We start from the raw sequence: 13,296 nt of genomic DNA, 5'->3' as shown, positions 1-13,296 counted from the left end.
AAAATTACAAATGATGTGTCAGTTGCAATAATATACATTATAAGAGTTGGGAGGGGCAGTCATTAGGGAAGGCTTCCTGGAGGAGGTGATGCCCAAAGTATGTCTTAACAGATAAATAAGAGTAGCCTGGAGTAACGGTAAATGAGGGATGGGAGACTTCCAAGCAGAGCAATCAATACCTTCTGTCCTGCCATCCAGCAGACAAGGGTGGCACCACAAAGCACTGCCTGCTGCCCCAACTCTGCCAATTTGGAGCTCTTGCCCTGGGGAAGCCTGCTGAGCCAAAGTGGTTGACACAGACCTTAAGGGCAGTGGGATCTGGAGACTAGGTCTGGGGGTCCTGTTAGACCACAGGGGACTGATTAATGAGGAGGGTCTTGAACTTGACACCAAGATGTCAGTTTACCTGGAGGGCATGAAGACAATCTCATCCACGTAAGCAAAGCAAGGGCTGAGGTTTGAGACATTAGCATAGACAAAGGAACAAAACAGACGCCATTTTTTAAGCCTTCACATGTGTCTGGACACAGCAGTGTGCTCAGTCCTTCACACATGATAAGTTCATTTAATGTTCACGTTATGAAGTCAGTGTTATTATTATCACCACTTTATAGATGAGGAAACACTCAGTTTGAATAAGTTCCCAGGTAACACTTATACTTTGCTAGTAGGGATGTAAGATGGTACAAGCTATTTTTGAAATTTGGCAGTTTCTCAGAAATATAAAACTACCGTAGGACCCAGTAATTCCACTCCTAGATGTCTGCTCAAGAGAAATGAAAACGTGTCCATGCAAAGACAAGACTTGCACATGAATGTTCATAGCAGCATAATTCATAATAGCCCAAATGGGAAATATCTAAATATCTATCAACCAGTGAAGAGAGAAAATATTTGATCTAGACAAAGGAATAGTATTCAGCCACAAAAAGGAATGAAGTACTGATGCAATATGGATGAGATTGTCTTCAAAAACAATATGCTAAGTGAAAGAAGCTAGTCACAAAAGAGCACCTGTTGTTAATTCCATTTGTATGAAATGTCCAGAATAGGCAAATCTATAGAGACAAAAAGTAAACTGGTGGTTGCCTGATACAGGAGGTGGGAATGAGATGAACTGTAAATGGGCACGAGGGCTCTTCTGAATAGAAATGTAAAAATCCTCAACAAAATACTAGCAAACCAAATTTATCAACATATAAATAAGGATTATATACCATGGGATTTATCCCAGGAAGGCAAGGTTGGTTTAAAATCTGAAAATCGGTGAATGGAATACACCATATCAATAGAATAAAGGTCGAAAATGATCATCTCCATAGATGCAGAAAAAAACATTTAACTAAATTCCACACCTCTTCATGATTAAAAAAAACAACAACTCAGCACACTAGGAATAGAAGGAAACTTTCTCAATCTGATAAAAAGCATCTACGAAAAACTCACAGCTAGCACCAGACTTCATTGTGAAATGCTGAATGCATTTTTCCCATAGATCAGAAACAAGACAAGGATGTCTACTCCCTCCATTTCTATTCAACATCGTACTGGAAGTTCTAGCCAGGACAATTAGGCAAGAAAATAAAAGGCACCCAGATTGGAAAGAAGAAAAACTAGCTTTATTTGCAGATAACATGATCTTGTGTATAGAAAATCCTAAGGAATCCATTAAAAAGTATAAAACTAATAAATGAGTTCAGTAAGGTTGTAGGATACAAAATCAGCATACAAAAATAAGTTATATTTCTATACACTAGTAGTGTACAATGCAAAAAGCAAAATTAAGAAAACAATTTCATTTAGAATAGCATCAAGAATAATGAAATACTTGAGAATAAACATAACAAAAGCAGTACAAAACGTATGTTCTGAAAATTACAAAGCATTGTTGACAGAAATTAAAGAATACCCAAATAAGTAAAAAGACATCTCATGTTAATGGATTGGAAAACTTAATATTGTTAAGATGGTAATATTCCCTAAATTGACTTATAAATTCAACCCAGGCTCCATCAAAATTCTAGCTGGTTTCTTGGCAGAAATCAATAAGCTGATCCTAAAATTAACATGGAAATCCAAGGGACCCAGAATAGCCAAAATAATCTCAAAAAAGAAAAAAAACAGCGTTGAAGGGCTCACACTTCCCAATTTCAAGGCTTATTACAAAGCTACAGTAGTCAATACAAGCATGAGGATAGACATATAGATGAATGGAATAGAATTTAGTGTCCAGAAATAAGCCCTCACATTCACAGTCAGTTGAGTTTTGCCAAGGATGCCAAGACAACTCATTGGGGAAAGGAATAATTTTTTCAACAAATGGTTCTGGGACAACTGGATATCCATACGCAAAAGAATGAAGTTGAGCCCCTAACACACACCATCTACAAAATTTAACTCAAAGACCTAAATATAAGGGCTAAAACTATAAAATGCCTAGAAAAAAGCATAGGCATAAATCTTCATGGCCTTGGATTAGGCAATAATTTCTTAGATATGACACCAGAAGCACAAGCAACAAAATAGAAAAAAATAGACAAATTTGACTTTATCAAACTTTAGAACTTTTTTTTTGTTGAAAAGGACATCATAAAGAAAGTGAAAAGACAACCTGCAGGATGGGAGAAAATATTTGTAAATCATATATCTAATTAGGGACTTGTATCCAGAATATAGAATGAACTCTTACAACTTAATAATTAATATATATATCACCAAACTAAAAAAAAATGTACAAAGGATATGAATAGACTTTTCTCCAAAGAAGATATACAAATGGCCATTAAGTGCATGAAAAGATTCACAAGATCATTAGCCACCCATCAGGGAGATGCACATCAAAACTAAGAGATACCTCATACTTACTAGGATGGCAGTAATCAAAAAGACAGATAATAACAAAGCTCCAGTGAGGATGTGGAGAAATTGGAACTCTTGTACACTGCTAGTGGGAATGTAAAATACTACAACCACTTTTGGAAAAAGTTTGGCAGTTCCTCAAAAGTTTAAACATAAAACCACGATGCAACCGAAGTAATTCCACCCCGTATATACCCAAGAGAATTGAAAACATATTCACACAAAAACTTGTGCACAAATGTTCATTGCAGCATTATTCATAATAATCCAAGAGTGGAACAACTCAAATGTCTATCAATTGATGAATGGATAAATAAAATATAGTGTATTCATATAGTAATGGAACATTATTTAGCAAATAAAAAGACATGAACTACTGATATATGCTACAACATGAATGAACCTTGAAAACATGCTAAATGAAAGAAGCCAGACACAAATGACAACATAGGATATTATTTCATTTATATGAAATGTCCAGAGTAGGCCTATCTAGAGACTGAAAGTAGATTAGTGCTTGCTTAAGGCTTGGGAGGAAGGAGGAAGAGGAGTGGCTGCTAATGTACAGGGATTTATTGAGAGGGGGCAATGGAAATATTCTAAAATCGGTGTGGTGATGATTGCACAACTCCATGAATGCCCTAAAAACCTCTGAATTGTATACTTTAAGTAGTTGAATTGTATGGTATATGAATTATATCTCAACAAAGCTATTGTTTTACAAGTGGACATAGGGACATGAAAATTTATGGTAATAGTTGTAGTTACTTGACAAAATTTCTAGATATTAATGTACTGTACACCCAAAATAGGTGAAATTTAGATTATGTAAAATATACCTCAGGGCTTCCCTGGCGGCGCAGTGGTTGAGAGTCCGCCTGCCGATGCAGGGGACACGGGTTCGTGCCCCGGTCCGGGAAGATCCCACGTGCCGCGGAGCGGCTGGGCCCGTGAGCCATGGCCGCTGGGCCTGCGCGTCCGGAGCCTGTGCTCCGCAACGGGAGAGGCCACAGCAGTGAGAGGCCCACATACCACAAAAAAAAAAAAAAAAAAAAAAAAAAAAATATATATATATATATATATATATATATATATATATATATATATATATATATATACCTCAATAGGGCTTCCCTGGTGGCGCAGTGGTTGAGAGTCCACCTGCTGATGCAGGGGACACAGGTTTGTGCCCCGGTCCGGGAAGATCCCACGTGCCGCGGAGTGGCTGGGCCCGTGAGCCATGGCCGCTGAGCCTGCGCGTCCGGAGCCTGTGCTCCGCAACGGGAGAGGCCACAACGGTGACACAACAGCGAGAGACCTGCGTACCGAAAAAATATATATATGTGTGTGTGTGTATATATATATACCTCAATAAAGTTGTTTAAAAAAAAAGAGTTCCCAGATAACACAGCCAATGAGAGGCAGAGCTGAAAATGTGTGTGAAAGGGAAAATTTTCTAGAAAATAATAAATTTATGCAAACTGGCTCAAGAAGAAATACAAATCGTTAAGTAGCTTGAATGGGCATTCAGGAGTTTCTGACTCCAAATGATACCAGAGCCAGATGGAGTTTACAAGTTTTATTAAACCTTAATCTTGAACTTACACATTTTTCAGAGAATGAGAAACAAAAGTCATTTAATGTGTTTCATGAGGCTAGGATAATCTTGATCCCCAAACCAGACAAGGACAACAATGCAAGAAAACAAAATGCCAGAGGAATTCTCTCAAACGTAGAGACACAAATCCTAAATATATATTAGCCAGTTAAATATAGCCTTGCAAAATAAAAATAAATCACAGCCAACTTGGATTGACCCCAGGCATGCAAACATGTTGTCAGCACATTTGCTGCAAAACTCCAAGCTTTTCTTATGTGTAGAATATGAGCTAGAAATGCTACTTTTTTGGGAAGTTTTCCTAGGAATCTGTTCCTCATTTATTTATTCAGCAAACATATTTAGGTGCCTATTAAGTGCTGGGTGCTGTTCTGACACCATGCATAACATAAACTCCTGCCCTCAAAAATGGAAAGAAAGCAATCTATGCAATCCCCATGTTAACAAACTAAAGGAAAAACCCATGTAATCATCTCCATAGATACAGGAAAAACACTGGAAAAATTCAACACTCATTTATGGTTTTTAGAAACCCGATAGGTAAATCAGAATACACAGTAATTACTATTCCTCAGCAAAATATCCTACTTAAGAGTAAAACCTTAGAAACAAGACCAGGACACCTACAACTCAACATCATCCTGGTGATCCTGGACAAAGCAATAGGACAAGAGGGAGAAAAAAGCCCAGATCTGACGGCTCAAAACCCATGCAATTAACTACAGTGTACTCTGCCAGGGTGCCAGGGTAGGGTCATAACTACTGCTACTTCCTTGTCAAGAGTGTTGACCTGCTTTAGGAACTGGCTTCCTCTTTCCATGAATGGACAAGGCCTGGAAGGTGTGCGTCTGCACACAGAACTCTTAAGGTGCCTGAAGTTCTAGATTAGAGCAGGGATAGAAGCCCAGACCTCTCAGGGTGTTCTAAAGGAGAATTTCTAATGGGGCTTAGCAGTATGACAATACTATTTTGTTATGTATATTCATATATTTCATTTGCCTCTTGATCCTTCCATCAATCTTGGGAGAGAGGACAGGTAATAAAACTGAAATTTGGAAAGTTTAAGATACTTAGAACCACAAAAAGAACTGGAAGGGATTTTCACTTATTTGTTTTGCAAACATTTTCTGAGCACCTACTATGTGCCCGCATCTGCTAGGTGCTAGGGAAACCATGGCCCCTGCTGCCTTCATGGAGCTTACAACCTATTCTAATCCAAATCACATATTTTACAGGTTGGTACATCCATTTAAAGAAACACTTCTGAGCCTCTATGTTCTAGGCCAGTGGATCACAAACTTTAGCACACATCAGAATCACCTGGAGGGCTAATTAAAGCACAAATTACTGGGCCCCATCTCTAGAGTTTCTGAGTCAGTAGGACAGGGGTAGGACCTAAAAATGTGCATATCTGACAAGCTCCAAGGTAATGCTGAGGCTGCTGGTCAGGGGGGACCCTACTTTGAGAACCATTGCACTAGTAACATGCCCACACTGGGTTTCAGGCATTACACAATATAAAAAAGAAAGAAAACTTCCTACCGCTGAGAAGCTTACAGCTCCATGGGGTTTCTTTGTTTGTTTGCTCCTAATTTATCCCTCCCCACCTCCCTTTCCCCTTTGGTAACCATAAGTTTGTTTTCTATATCTGTGAGTCTGTTTCTGTTTTGTATATAGATTCATTTGTACTATTTTTTAGACTCCACATATAAGTGATATCATATAATATTTGTCTTTGTCTGACTTACTTCACTAAGTATAATATTCTCTAGGTCTATCCATGTTGCTGCAAATGGCAATATTTCATTCTTTCTTATGGCCGAGTAATATTCCATTGTGCGTATATACCACATCTTCTTAAACCAGTCATCTGTTGATGGCCACTTGGGTTGTTTCCGTGTCTTGGTTATTGTGAATAGTGCCGCTATGAACATGGGGGAGCATGTATCTTTTTGAATTAGAGTTTTCTTCTTTTCCAGATATATACCCAGGAATGGGATTGCTGGATCATATGGTAGCTCTATTTTTAGTTTTTTAAGGAACCTCCACACTATTCTCCACACTGTTACAAGCCAATGTAACTTGGCTTTACCAAGTTACATTCCCACCAACAGTGTAGGAGGGTTTCCTTTTCTCCACACCCTCTCCAGCATTTATTATTTGTAGACTTTTTGATGATGACCATTCTGACCAGTGTGAGGTGATATCTCATTGTGGTTTTGATTTGCATTTCTCTAATTAGTGATGTTGAGCATCTTTTCATGTGCCTGATGGCCATCTGTATGTCTTCTTTGGAGAAAAGTCTATTTAGGTCTTCTGCCCGTTTTTTAAATTGGGTTGTTTGGGGTTTTTTTAATATTGAGTTGTATGAGCTGTTTGTATATTTTGGATATTAAACCCTTGTCAGTCACATCTTTTGCAATTATTTTCTCCCGTTGCATAGGTTGTCTTTTTGTTTTGTGATAGTTTCCTTTGCTGTGCAAAAGTTTTTAAGTTTGATTAGGTTCCATTTGTTTGTTTTTGCTTTTATTTATTTTGCCTTGGGTGACTGATGTAAGAAAATACTGCTGAGACTTATGTCCAAGAATGTTTGCCTATGTTCTCTTCTAGGAGTTTTATGGTATCATGTCTCTCTCTCTCTCTCTTTCCCTCTCTCTCTCTCTATATATATATGTCTCTGTCTCTGTCTCTGTCTCTGTCTCTCTCTCTCTCTCTCTCTCTCTATATATATATATATATATATATATATATATAATTTTTTTTTTTTTTTTTGGCCGCGTCGGGTCTTAGTTGCAGCATGTGGGATCTTCGCTGAGGCATGCAGGATCTGTCGTTGTAGAGGGTGCTCTTCGTTGCGGCATGTGGGCTTCTCTCTAGTTGTGGTGTGAGGGTTTTTTTCTCTCTCTAGTTGTGGTGCGTGGGCCCAGAGCGTACGGGCTCTGTAGGGTGCAACACGCGGGCTCTCTTGTTGAGGCACACGAGCTCAGTAGTTGTGGCACGCGGGCTTATTTGCCCCACGGCATATGAGATCTTAGTTCCCTGACCAGGGATTGAACCCCCGTCCCCTGCATTGGAAGGTGGGTTCTTTACCACTGGACCACCAAGAAAGTCCCATATTTAGTTCTTTAAACCATTTTGAGTTTATTTTTGTATATCGTGTGAGGGAGTGTTCTAATTTCATTGATTTACATGTAGCTGCCCAGCTTTCCCAACACCACTTGCTGAAGAGACTGTCTTTTCTCCATTGTATATTTTTGCCTCCTTTGTTGTAGATTAATTGATCATAGGTGTATGGATTTATTTCTGGCCTCTCTATTCTGTTCCAATGATATATATGTCTGTTTTTGTGCCAATACCATGCTGGTTTATTTTGTTTGTTTGTTTGTTTTTAAGTATAGCTGATTTACAGTGTTGTGTTAGTTTCAGGTGTACAAAAAAGTGATTCAGTTATGTGTATATATTGAGCATCTTTTCATGTAACGTTTGGCCATAATACCAAGCTGTTTTGATTACTGTAGCTTTGTAGTATAGTCTGAAGTCTGGAAGGGTTATACCTCCACCTTTGTTCTTTTTCCTCAGGATTGCTTTGGCAATTCTGGGTCCTTTGTGGTTCCATATAAATTTTAGGATTATTTGTTCTAGTTCTGTGAAAAATGTCATAGGTATTTTGATAGAGATTGCATTAAATCTGTAGATTGCTCTGGGTAGTATTAATATTTATCAATGTTAATTCTTCCAACACAAGAGCATGGGATATCTTTCCATTTCTTTGAATCATCTTCGATATCCCTTATCAATGTTTTATAGTTTTCACAACTCCATGGGTTTTAATAGGCATTCACTCACTCACTCATTCATTTGTTCATCAAACCAGGGCTTTGCATTCATAATATTGTGTAGTTTTCAGGAAAACCCTATGTGTTGAATATTGTTATTAGCCCCATTTTACAAATGAGGAAACTGAGACTAGGAGAGGTTAGGTAATGTGCACACAGTTACACAGTAAGTGACAGAACCCAGGCTGCAGGTCCCCAAGAGTCCTTACTCTTAACCTCCAGTTAAACTGCACATAAGTAATTTAATGGGTGTTCTAAATGCTACCATTAAGGAGGCAATAGAGTGTTTTGGGAACCTAGATGGACCCCATCTATGGAAGAATGAACTCAGAGAGGGCATGGTGGGATGGACCTGAATAGGACATTTGCCAAAGCAAAGAGGGGGAAAAGGCTGCACAGCAAGCAGAAGGAACCACTTTGGAAAAGGCCAGGTGGCCCCATGGTTAGGGTATAAAGAATAGAATGTCCCAGTAAATGCCAATTCACTGGTCTCAGGCTCATGCCAATCCTCAAGTGACCACAGAGGGGAGTGACCAGCAGGATGCTCATCTGTTGGCCAGTGGCTGTGTTGATCCAATCAAGGCCACATACCCTCCTGGTGTACGCGTGTGCAGATGTGTGTGTGTGTGTGTGTGTGTGTGTGTGTGTTCCTTCAATTGTTCCTTCAAAGGAACCACAGATCATCAGGCAGGTTATTTTCCCAGCATGGGGACCACTGCCCTCTGGTGGCCACTCTGCCAAAAGCCGAAATTGGGAAAAAAACTCTCCCTGTGGAGACCATTCAGGACCGGTTTTGTTTTATCTCCCCAAAACCTTATAGAATAGGTATTATTATCCCCAGTGAGGCTCAGGGAGATGAAGTTACTTGACTGAGGTCACACAGCTAGATGTAGTAGACAGGATTGTGACTAGGGTGAGGCAAGGGAGAAAATGGGATGGGACTGGAATCTGGTCAACTGAACTCCAAGACTCACGGTCTTAACCATCATGTGCCCAGTCTCCTGACTGGCATTGTGGGGGCTGCATTCTGACCTTGGATGTTTCCTTTGTGTGTTCAATGCTAGATGCTGGGGAAACAGACACAGCCCTTTGCCCATGAAGATCAAGACTTGTGTCCGGGTCTTCCCTGGTGGCACAGTGGTTGAGAGTCCGCCTGCCGATGCAGGGGACACAGGTTCGTGCCCCGGTCCGGGAAGATCCCACATGCCGCGGAGCAGCTGGGCCCGTGAGCCATGGCTGCTGAGCCTGTGCATCCGGAGCCTGTGCTCCACAGTGGAAGAGGCCACAACAGTGAGAGGCCCGCGTACCGTTAAAAAAAAAAAAAAAAGACTTGTGTCCGACAATGTAAGTCGGGAGAAGATGCTCTGCTCCAGGAGCAGCAGCAGAAGCATGGTTGTGTGTGTGTGTGTGTGTGTGTGTGTGTGTGTGTGTGTGTTTGGCATCCTAAGGGAACAGGTCCTCAGGGAAGCTTGAAGGCAATGTCCCAGCCACAAGGAGTCTTCTTCTCCAGGCAGTGCATCCCCTGAGCCAAACCAGTGGGCACCAGGCTGGCTCCTTGGAGGTGCTGGGGAAGCATGTGTTGGATAAATGCCCATGAACTTAGAACACAGTTGATCTGCAGTCCGTCGTGACGATACACATGATTGTTATTGTACTGTGTGGTCACCAGTCATGGAAGGAAAATGCTCCCCAATGTGAAGGTAATTAGGATTCCTTTGACCCAGATATATGCAACTTGGCTATTTTAGCTATTCTCATTTTGCCAACATTCTTCATCAGGGTCCAAGTCAGTAGTTTTCCCTAAAACCAACTCACAAGTTTTTACTGAATACCCACTAGGAAGCCAAAATACAGGGAGAGGGAAATTATAGACATAGAGCTCTATGCCATTTACTCAGTACCAGAAAGGTGCATAGCACTGTCCTAAGCCTGTTACTCCTTACATCAACCCAATGGGGTAGGGAGGGAATCCAAATGCAGGGAATCCTTTTAGAGATGAGCGAGCCGCTCGGAGAGAGCAAGGAATGTATCCAAAGTCATGCAATGAAAGGCAGAGCTGAGATCCAAGTCTAGCCTCATGCCACCACCTCAGCTTCCATGCTTGTGGTCCTTGAAGTGTGTTCCCCAGACCAACAGCATCAGGGTCACTTGGGCACTTGTTAGAAATTCAGATTTCCAGGTCCCACTGAAGATCTATTGAATCTGAAATTCTGGATGTTGGGCCCTGAATCCTGTATTTTAACAAGCCCTCCAGGTGATTCTGATGCACACTCAAGTGTGAGAACCACAGACCGTTGCTACAGTAGTCTCTGTACTTCAGCTGCCCACAGTCAGATGGGGACCAACGCAAACCGGGACATAACACAAATAACTCCAGTCCAGACATTCTGTAATAGTGTCAGAGGAGGGAGAGTTGTTCTGGGGGTTCTGAAGAGGTTTCATGGAAAAGATGAGATTTGAACTTGGCGATGATGAATGGAGGGATTTTAATGATCATAACTGGAAGAAAAGGCCTTTCAGGTAGAGCAGAGGCAAGGAGACCAGAAAGTGCCTGTTCATAAATGGGATGGAGGCCAGTTCATGAAAGGCCTTGCCTGCCAGGCTGAGAAGCCTGGCCCTTTTCCTGGAGGCAGTGGGAGCCATGTAGGCTTTTGAGCACAGGTGTGCTCATGGCTCAAAGTCCCAGTATGTCTTTGGCCAACAACACTGTTTTCTTACTTACCACTGTGGTAGACAGAGTAACGGCCTTCCAAAGATGTCCATGTCCTAATCCCCAGAGCCTATGAATATGTTATATTACATAGCAAGGGGAATTTATAGTCACAGGTGGAATTAAGGTTGCTAATCAGCTGACCTTGGGATGGAGAGAGTATCCTGGCTTATCTAGGTGGGCCCAATGGAATCACAAGGTTCGTTATATGTGAAAAAGGAAGGAGAGTCAGTGTCAGAGTCAGTGAGAGGTTCCAAGGTGCTAAACGGCTGGCTTTGAAGATGGAGGAAGGGGCCACCACCAGGAATGTAGACAGCCTCTAGAAGCTGGAAAAGCAAGGAAATGGATTTTTCCCTAGAGCTTCCAGAAGGAACACAGTCCATCCAACATCTTGATTTTAGCCCAGTAACCCATTTCAGACTTCCAACCTCCAGAGCTATAAGACAGACCTCCAAAAAATTGTAAGGCGTTTTCTTTTCTTCAACCGAAGGTGAATGAAAAGAGCAGTAACTGCTTTCTGAGCGCTTACAGCGCTGTGAACTTTATGAGCACACTCTCCTTTAATCCTCACAACAACCCCATGAGACAGGCACTATTCTCTCCATTTTCCATTGGAGAAATGGAGGCTTGCCCACGCTAATAAGGAGCATAGCCAGGATGGAAACACAGGCCTGTCTCCAAAGGTTGTCCCCACTAGGCTTGAGAAAAGACTTCACATGATAGTCTCTACTCCAAGTTGCCTGGATGGGCTTCAGCCAAAGGTGCTGGGGGCCCTTCTGGCTGGAGCAGGGGCAGAGGGTTGGAAGACTGGCTATCCTCCCCCCTCCAATGAGGAAGTTGGTGAAGACAACTTGGACTTAGTTATCCACCCCGGCTTGAATCTGCTTTCATCTAGGCCGGGAGATAGACGCGCAGACACTGGACACCAGTTTATAGCCACATTCCCTGTGTTTGTCCCCTGGTTCCATCACTTGAGTACTGGTAAGCTTGGGTAAGTTCCTTACTGCTCCTATCTTAGTTTCCTATTCTACAAAATGGGGATAATAACAGTACCTACCTATGAGAGCATTCTATGAGTTATTGTATGTAATGGGCTTAGAAAAGTACCTACACTGAGTAAATCTGATAACTGATCATTATTTTCATTTTTATTTCATATCCTGGGAAACCCACCCCATCTCAAGCACCCTTCTCAGAAACAATGGTGGTGGCGGGCTGTGCAGATGGATTCACGTACATACCCTTTTTTTAATATATAAATTTATTTATTTTACTTATTTATTTTTGGCTGCATTGGGTCTTCGTTGCTGCGCACGGACTTTCTCTAGTTGCAGCGAGCAGGGGCTACTCTTCGTTGTGGTGTACAGGCTTCTCATTGCAGTAGCTTCTCTTGTTGCAGAGCACGGGCTCTAGGCGTGTGGGCTTCAGTAGTTGTGGCACATGGGCTCAGTAGTTGTGGCGCACGGGCTTAGTTCCTCCGCAGCATGTGGGATCTTCCCAGACCAGGGCTCGAACCCGTGTCCCCTGCATTGGCAAGCGGATTCTTGACCACTGCGCCACCAGGGAAGCCCACGTACATACCCTTTTAATATGAATATTTTTATGTGTTCACCAAATGTCTCCTTAGGAATTTTAAAACTCTTATGGGTTTGTGAACCCTTTGGGAATCTGATGACAACTACAGATGTTTGTATATCTGATCAGTCCACACCTTTCTCTGCAAATTGCCCCTATAGGTGCCCTGTAGTCTATATGGTGTAGGCAGCTCCCACAGCTCCCAGGGAGCCTGGCCCACCCTAGTGGACACTCAGTGTTACTGTGCCCAGCCTTCCAGCTGGGCAGGCTGTGCACTGCTCCCCTCTAGGGGGCGCCATGATGTAGACTGCAATTCACAGTCAAGTGTGCAGCAGGGAGGCTTGGGAGCTTCTTGTGAGGCAGGCTGGGGCCATCCAACTCTCTCTCAAGGGAATTTAAAAGTTGAGATTCTGAGATTAGTCTCTGTTGGTGGCTTGAACTGAGGATATGCAAACAAAGACCATTTGGCCCTGAAGAGTAGCTTCCTTTGGCTCTTGGGTACTTTCCAGTTCCTGGGGGATCTTTGGGTAGGAAACATCTTGCACAACTTGAGGCCACAGGGTCATATAGCTCTCATTCTAGCGAAGGGTAGATAGGGGTGGGTCTTCATACACAGGGAATGAGGGGGAAGCAAGGAAACAAAGTGAGACATGATGAGGAGGCACAGGGGTACCAAACGGAAGGGCACCAAACCATCT

This window comes from Mesoplodon mirus (genome assembly GCF_964341445.2).
Source record: "Mesoplodon mirus genome assembly, chromosome: 3".
Taxonomy (NCBI): Eukaryota; Metazoa; Chordata; class Mammalia; order Artiodactyla; family Ziphiidae; genus Mesoplodon; species Mesoplodon mirus.
This window is presented reverse-complemented; position numbering follows the sequence as displayed.